The sequence below is a fragment of the Oncorhynchus clarkii genome, chromosome 4 (assembly GCF_045791955.1).
Source record: "Oncorhynchus clarkii lewisi isolate Uvic-CL-2024 chromosome 4, UVic_Ocla_1.0, whole genome shotgun sequence".
Lineage (NCBI taxonomy): Eukaryota > Metazoa > Chordata > Actinopteri > Salmoniformes > Salmonidae > Oncorhynchus > Oncorhynchus clarkii.
In genome coordinates, this window is record NC_092150.1 from 7,077,617 (window position 1) to 7,086,739 (window position 9,123).

The 9,123-nt window shown below is 41.6% G+C and overlaps 1 non-coding gene across 1 annotated transcript; it reads right to left on the reverse strand.

Annotated features, from left to right (window-relative positions):
* Positions 1–6,767: 6,767 nt before the first annotated feature.
* LOC139408101 (U1 spliceosomal RNA) lies at positions 6,768–6,931 on the reverse strand. The gene has a single exon (XR_011634161.1). It is a non-coding gene; the product is annotated as a U1 spliceosomal RNA (small nuclear RNA).
* Positions 6,932–9,123: the final 2,192 nt, after the last annotated feature.

Below are 9,123 nucleotides of genomic sequence, written 5' to 3' on the forward strand. Positions count from 1 at the left end.
CGATCAGAGTACGGTTTATAGCCTGTTATTACATGTCATAGCCTTTAGTAACCAGACTGGTGTGCTACTTATGAGCGACGGATCACAGTACAAGGCCTTTTAGCCCACTGCTGATGGGCGCTCCAATAGTCAGTCTACATGGAGAAATCCTATAGAACAGGTTATTGTTACTGTTTAAATAGGTAAAGATACAGAATGGTTAGTTCATAATGATGTGCTTATATGTAGCAATCCGCAACACTGGAAAAGTAATATTATGTATATATAATATTTCACCCCTTACGATTCCATTTGGACTACACCTGTCAGTTTTATGTAAATGAGATTCCATTTGGACTACACCTCTGTCAGTTTTATGTAAATGAGATTCCATTTGGGCTACACCTGTCAGTTTTATGTAAATTAGATTCCATTTGGACTACACCTGTCAGTTTTATGTAAATGAGATTTCATTTGGACTAGACCTGTCAGTTTTATGTAAATGAGATTCCATTTGGACTACACCTGTCAGTTTTATGTAACTGAGATTCCATTTGGACTACACCTGTCAGTTTTATGTAAATGAGATTCCATTTGGACTACACATGTCAGTTTTATGTAAATGAGATTCCATTTGGACTACACATGTCAGTTTTATGTAACTGAGATTCCATTTGGACTACACCTGTCAGTTTTATGTAAATTAGATTCCATTTGGACTACACCTGGCAGTTTTATGTAAATGAGATTCCATTTGGACTACACCTGTCAGTTTTATGTAAATTAGATTCCATTTGGACTACACCTGTCAGTTTTATGTAACTGAGATTCCATTTGGACTACACCTGTCAGTTTTATGTAAATGAGATTCCATTTGGACTACACCTGTCAGTTTTATGTAAATGAGATTCCATTTGGACTACACCTGTCAGTTTTATGTAAATGAGATTCCATTTGGACTACACATGTCAGTTTTATGTAAATGAGATTCCATTTGGACTACACCTGTCAGTTTTATGTAAATGAGATTCCATTTGGACTACACCTGTCAGTTTTATGTAAATTAGATTCATGCAGACAATTAACCCAGACCCATTTGATGACATTTTTGTTGTTGTAGTAATGTCTGCGTTGTAATTGCAGAAGGTATAGCTTTAATGTAGGCTTTAGATTGCAATTTTGACCATACACTTCATACTCACCGAAAGAGACCACGTGTGCCACGTGCGTATCTAAAGAAACCCTGAGAAATAACAAATATAACAACTACCACTGTTACAATTCATGAATTTCATGTATGGCAGTTATAAGTTTTGTTGCCATTGTATAATATTCAATTATTATGTTTGTTTATTGTTGTGCTTTTTCTGTTTTTGATTTTGTATTGTTGTCATGGAAATAGTATCCAAACTATTTCAATGTGACAAATGTATTCCTGTTTGTGTAAACAAATATTATTACTTGGATGCATAATAAAAATTAATAAAAAATGGTGTCTTGTATTTTTTAAGTAAAACTTGTTATCATGGCACCGAGGAGCGAAATAGCCTGGTCCCAGAGCTGTTTGTGTTGTCTTGACAACTCCTTTGGGCATTCACATGACAACAACCATAGGAGTTAAATAGATATGGAACCAGGCTTGGTCGCAAAACACACATTGATAAAGTTTGTTGGTAGAAAACCTGTTGCATAATGCCATCACTTTTGGCCATTAATTTATAACCAAACAGACTCATAAAGGCTCCTGTTCTGTAATGTGACAGATTAAACCACCATGATCCAATGACTGGCTGCCTTTCTGTGAATAAATCGGATATTATCCACAATACCACCTTGACAAGTGGTAAGTAACAATTGTAATTTGTGAGCCATTGGATCATAAAAGGCTGTTATCGCTATCATACAATCGATGTCTCCATTGAATGCCTCTGTTCGTAGATTGAGTGGAATGTCTGGGTTTTTACCTGAGGATCACAAGCCGAGCTGCAGCTGGAAGGTCCTCAGCTCCAGAGCCGAACAAGGAAAGTCCTCAAACACAACATTCCCAAGACAAAACTCTTTCTCGCTATTACAGGGCCTTTCTGTCATCCTGTGAAGATCCATCCTCTCCCTGGGGCCAGTACTGTTTTCTGTTCAACCTCGGGGCAGTCTATGTGGCGGTAGGTAAACCCCAGAGGGTCTGAAGTGCCTGGGGAGATTCTTGAAACAGCAGTGGCTTGACTGAGGTCATTGGAGACCTCTCTTTCCACATGGGCCTGGTGTACAAGGCACTACACAGGCTGGACGAGGCTCTAGTGTTCTTCCAGAGGACAGTCAAGAGTTATTCACTTTTAGAAAAAAGGGTTCCAAAAGGGATCTTCGGCTTTCCCCAAAGGACAACCCTTTTTGGTTCCGGGTAGAACCCTTTTTGGTTCCGGGTAGAACCCTTTTTGGTTCCGGGTAGAACCTTTTTTGGTTCCAGGTAGAACCCTTTTTGGCTACATTTAGAACTCTTTTGGGTTCCATGTAGAACTCTCTATGTAAAGGGTTTTACATGGAACCCCAAAAGGGTTCTACCTGGAACCAAAAAGCCTCCTTCAAAAGGGTTGTCCTATGGGTTGTCCTACAGCCGAAGAACTGTTTCAGGGTCTAGATAGCATCTTTTTTTCTAAGACTATAGGAGGTATTGCAGGCTATGGATAGGTCTACGTCTGCCTATCATACAACGTATCATGGTAGGAGGGACTTTTTGTTCATTACTTTGTTTATTGAATCTATAATATTAAACTGCCTTCGGAAAGTATTCAGACCCCTTAATTCTAAACTGCCTTCGGAAAGTATTCAGACCCCTTCATTCTAAACTGCCTTCGGAAACTATTCAGACCCCTTGACTTTTCCCACATTTAGTTACATAACAGCCTTACTCTAAAATGGATAAAATAAAAAAATGTTCCTCAATCTACACACAATATCCTATAATGACAAGACGAAAACAGGTTTTTTATTTTATTTTTGCAAACGTATTAAAAATAAAAAGAGAAAATACCTTATTTACACAAGTATTTCAGAATCTTTGCTATGAGACTCGAAATTGAGTTCAGGTGCATCGTGTTTCCATTGATCATCCTTACGATGTTTCTACAACTTCATTGGAGGCCACCTGTGATAAAGTCAATTGATTGGACATGATTTGGAAAGACACACACCTGTCTATATTAGGTCCCATGATTGACTGTTGCATGTCAAAGCAAAAACCAAAACATGAGGTCGAAGGAATTGTCCGAAGCGCTCCGAGACAGGATTGTGTCGAGGCACTGATCAGAGGAAGGGTACCAAAAATGTATGCAGCTTTGAATGTCCCCAAGAACACAGTGATCTCCATCATTCTTAAATGGAAGTAGTTTGGAACCACCAAGACTCTTCCTAGAGCTGATTGCCCGGCTAAACTGAGCAATTGGGGGAGAAAGGCTTTGGTCAGAGAGGTGGCCAAGAACCCAATGGTCACTGACAGAGCACCAGAGTTCCTCTGTGGAGATGAGAGAACATTCCAGAAGGACAACCATCTCTGCAGCACTCCACCAATCAGGCCTTTATGGTATCGTAGCCAGACAGAAGCCACTCCTCAGTAAAAGGCACATGACAGCCCGATTGGAATATGCCAAAGACACCTAAAAGTCTCTCAGACCACGAGAAACAAAATTCTCTTGCCTCATGAAACCAAGATGTAACTATTTTTGGCCTGAATTGTTCATTTTTTTTGCTTTGTCATTATGGGGAATTGTGTGTAGATTGATGAGGAAAAAACTATTCAATTGATTTTAGAATAAGGCTGTAACGTATCAAAATGTGGAAAAAGTGAAGGGGTCTGAATACTTTCCCGAATGCACATTGTGCCCATATTTCCAGGATGTCTATGTAATGGATGTCAAATGGCTAGCTAGTTAGCGGTGGTGCGCGCTAATAGCATTTCAATCGGCGACGTCACTTGCTTTGAGCCCTTGAAGTGGTGGTTCCCCTTGTTCTGCACGGGCCGCGGCTTATGTGGAGCGATGGGTAACGATGCTTCGTGGGTGACTGTTGTCTGTGCTGAGGGTCCCTGGTTCGAGCGCGGGTATGGGCGAGGTTCGAGCGCGGGTATGGGCGAGGTTCGAGCGCGGGTATGGGCGAGGTTTGAGTGCGGGTATGGGCGAGGTTTGAGCGCGGGTATGGGCGAGGTTGGGTATGGGCGAGGTTCGAGCGCGGGTATGGGCGAGGGGATGGACGTGAAGATATACTGTTACATCTACACATGGAATTTAAAAAAAAATGTGTCTGTATTGTGACCAGATTTCCCAGTCCTTTTCTGTATGCAAAAAATTATTTTCAGTTATTCTTTCAAAATATGATTAATTTATTGTAAGAAGGATATTGATGTAATCAGTCAACGGTGCCACCTGTCAGTACTTTTAGAGGGCGGGAAAATGTATTATTTAAATACACTGCTCAAAAAAATAAAGGCAACACTTAAAAAACACAATGTAACTCCAAGTCAATCACACTTCTGTGAAATCAAACTGTCCACTTAGGAAGCAACACTGATTGACAATACATTTCACATGCTGTTGTGCAAATGGAATAGACAACAGGTGGAAATTATAGGCATTTAGCAAGACACCCCCAATAAAGGAGTGGTTCTGCAGGTGGTGAGTACAGACCATTTCTCAGTTCCTTTGCTTCCTGGCTGATGTTTTGGTCACTTTTGAATGCTGGCAGTGCTTTCACTCTAGTGGTAGCATGAGACGGAGTCTACAACCCACACAAGTGGCTCAGATAGGGCAGCTCATCCAGGATAGCACATCAATGCGAGCTGTGGCAAGAAGGTTTGCTGTGTCTGTCAACGTAGTGTCCAGAGCATGGAGGCGCTACCAGGAGACAGGCCAGTACATCAGGAGACGTGGAGGAGGCCGTAAGAGGGCAACAACCCAGCAGCAGGACCGCTATCTCCGCCTTTGTGCAAGGAGGAGCAGGAGGAGCACTGCCAGAGCCCTGCAAAATGACCTCCAGCAGGCCACAAATGTTCATGTGTCTGCTCAAAGGGTCAGAAACAGACTCCATGAGGGTGGTATGAGGGCCCGACAGCCACAGATGGGGGTTGTGCTTACAGCCCAACACCGTGCAGGATGTTTGGCATTTGCCAGGGAACACCAAGATTGGCAAATTCGCCACTGGCGCCCTGTGAGATCCTCAGACCCCTTGTGAGACCATATGCTGGTGCGGTTGGCCCTGGGTTCCTCCTAATGCAAGACAATGCTAGACCTCATGTGGCTGGAGTGTGTCAGCAGTTCCTGCAAGAGGAAGGCATTGATGCTATGGACTGGCCCGCCCGTTCCCCAGACCTGAATCCAATTGAGCACATCTGGGACATCATGTCTCGCTTTAGTCCAGGTCTGGGAGGAGATCCCTCAGGAGACCATCCGCCACCTCATCAGGAGCATGCCCAGGCATTGTAGGGAATTCATACAGGCACGTGGAGGCCACACACACTACTGAGCCTCATTTTGACTTGTTTTAAGGACATTACATCAAAGTTGGATCAGCCTGTAGTGTGGTTTTCCACTTTAATTTTGAGTGTGACTCCAAATCCAGACCTCCATGGGTTGATAAATTTGATTTCCACTGATAATTTTTGTGTGATTTTGTTGTCAGCACATTCAACTATGTAAAGAAAAAAGTATTTAATAAGAATATTTCATTCATTCAGATCTAGGATGTGTTATTTTAGTGTTCCCTTTATTTTTTTGAGCAGTGTAGTTTCACTGTCCAGATCTGTCTACACTTGTAAAATATCCAGACACAATTGCGTCTGACTCCCTCTGGAGGTTGGCAGGATAATCTGATGAAATGAAAAATCACCCGCGGGCTGTTAGTTGAGGAACCCTGTTTTACTGTGTGGGAAGGCATCTGAGACCGGATATAAGAGCTGCTGCAGCGGTGTCTCCAGGACTGCAGAGGGGAAGTGACTGATGTCAGGCTGACAAGTATGGATCTGTTTCCAGTGGCGTCTATTCGTGGATGCCAAAGGGAAGACAGGCTTCCCAATTAAAAAAATAAAAATAAATAATGTATCTTTCGTCTCTCTGTGTTTCCTAATTTTCCTTGAATTCGCAAGAGGCTGAATGTATCTCACAGGAGAAAGCATCCGAGCGAGTGAAACAGCGTCACTTTGTGTCGGTAGGCCATTTATCTGATGCTTTCTGATCCAACCATTAATACATACATTGTTGTGCCCCTGGCCCGAGATGATGGAAATTCAATATATAGCTAGATGTAGAAGGCTAATAATGTTAACTAGCTAACGTTGCCCATTAAAGGAAGTTAGGTTAGCGAGCAAGCATTGTATACAGGTAGCCTAGGACAACAACAAATAAAAGTGTGTACTTGCTGTATGACAGAGTGCTAGACCGTTTTGTCAACATGAAAGAGAGGATGATGGCATTGGTGTTTCTCAACAAGTAGGGTGAGTTAACATGTTTCCCACTTGCACGAACACGCACACACACAAATCAGAAACGTGGACAGCCACATCATATTTTGGCGTACAGTGATTGGACTAAATCGTTTTTGGTCTCTTTTTGTTATCACTGTATTAGACTAAGCAGAGGTGATTTGATGAATATTTTGCACATATTAGAAAACAGCACGTGAATCGGATACAGCACCGATCGGACTCTGGATCTGTAAACAGCAGCGCTATTAAAAAAACAACAACCAAATTGTAAATAAGGTAGATATCTACATGTCATAGCATCGGCTTTCTTTCACAGTGAAATCAGGGGAGAGCGCGAACGCAGTCCCCCACTACCAGAAATTATGCAATCGAGATTTCCACATTTGAGAAATTCGCAGGGGTCAGCACAGCCGGAGTGCAATGGCTGAGCCTCGCCCTGGGTGAACCGCCTTCTTGATCACGGTGTCTCCCTTGCCAGGTAAGTATGAGTTGTACATGAGTAATGTGGGATACTGATTCCCTTGCAAACGTTTTAGTCTAATGGTTATAGCACCACGGCTATTGAGAAAAAAGCAAATCAATTAAATGAACGTTCAGTGTTATTTTGTCTACTTGTAGATGGAAAGGTGAAAACACGTTTGAACTGTTATTTTACTCGTAAAATATGAGTGTTTTTACATTTTCCCAGGATGCAATTCTGCAGAATTTAGCATAACAAAATCATTTTTAGTAAACGTGTCTGATAGCTGAAACTATAATAAATGATTAGAAATGCCCCTGAGTAACATCCCAAAAATATTCTGAAACACACATAAAGCCAAGTGAATGGAATTTGTGATTTTATTTAGCCTTTCTCGTCTCGTGGTTCTTTTTGTGTTCCAGAGAAAAGCCAGACTGCAATTCTACTATAGACCACTAGTGGCCACCCTCCCAGTCCCACACAGCCACCCATGCAGGCACATTGAAACAGGGAGCGCTGATACAGTTAGAATAACATTATTATATATTATATGAGTATTGTATTTCAACCACACCACCTCTTAATTAACAAATTAATAAACGGAAAGAATGTTACTGTCAGCTGTTCCCTGATAATACAAGGGAAGTGTGGACTGCTGAAAAAAAATGAAGAAAAAAAAACGAATGAGCATTGATCAAGAGTCATCAAAATTGTTAAAAGGTAAAAAAAAAAAACGAATCTGATGAATGCAACAGTTTGACAATGGATGAAGACACTCCTAACGTGTTACAGTTGTTCAGTGGTGGAAAAAGTACCCAATTTTACATACTTGAGTAAAAGTTCAGATACCTTAATAGGAAATGACTCAAGTGAAAGTGAGTCACTCAGTGAAATACTTCTTGAGGATTTTAATATACTCAAGTATCAAAAGTAAATGTAATTGCAAATATATACTTAATTATCAGAATCATTACAAATTACTTATATTAAGCAAACTAGATGGAACAATTGTTTGTGTTTAAAAGGTAAATTAAAAAAATTACAGATAGCAGGGGCATACTCTATCACTCAGACATCATTTACAAACAAAGCATTTGTGTTTAGTGAGTCCGCCAGATCAGAGGCAGTAGAGATGACCAGGGATGTGCTCTTGATAAGGGCAGTAGAGATGACCAGGGATGTTCTCTTGATAAGAGCAGTAGAGATGACCAGGGATGTTCTCTTGATAAGGGCAGTAGAGATGACCAGGGATGTTCTCTTGATAAGGGCAGTAGAGATGACCAGGGATGTTCTCTTGATAAGAGCAGTAGAGATGACCAGGGATGTTCTCTTGATAAGGGCAGTAGAGATGACCAGGGATGTTCTCTTGATAAGGGCAGTAGAGATGACCAGGGATGTTCTCTTGATAAGGGCAGTAGAGATGACCAGGGATGTTCTCTTGATAAGAGCAGTAGAGATGACCAGGGATGTTCTCTTGATAAGGGCAGTAGAGGTGACCAGGGATGTTCTCTTGATAAGTGTGTGAACTGAACCGTTTTTGTCCTGCTAAACATTCATAATGTAACAAGTACTTTAGGGTGTCAGGAACAATGTACGGAGTAAAAAGTATATACATTTTCTTTAAGAATGTAGTGAAGTAAAAGTAAAAGTTGTCAAAAATATGAACGCATTTTATTGAACCTTTTTTTAACTAGGCAAGTCAGTTAAGAACAAATTATTTTTTTACAATGACGGCCTATCAGAAGGCAAAAGGCCTCCTGCGGGGGACGGGGCTAGAATAAAAAATACAATTTCAATATAGAACAAACACACATCACAGCAAGAGAGACACCACAACACCACATGAAGAGAGACACCACAACACCACAGCAAGAGAGACACCACAACACCACATGAAGAGAGACACCACAACACCACATGAAGAGAGACACCACAACACCACATGAAGAGAGACACCACAACACCACAGCAAGAGAGACACCACAACACCACACCACACGAAGAGAGACACCACAACATCACAGCAAGAGAGACACCACATGAAGAGAGACACCACAACACCACATGAAGAGAGACACCACAACACCACATGAAGAGAGACACCACAACACCACATGAAGAGAGACACCACAACACCACAGCAAGAGAGACACCACAACACCACATGAAGAGAGACACCACAACATCACATGAAGAGAGACACCACAACACCACAGCA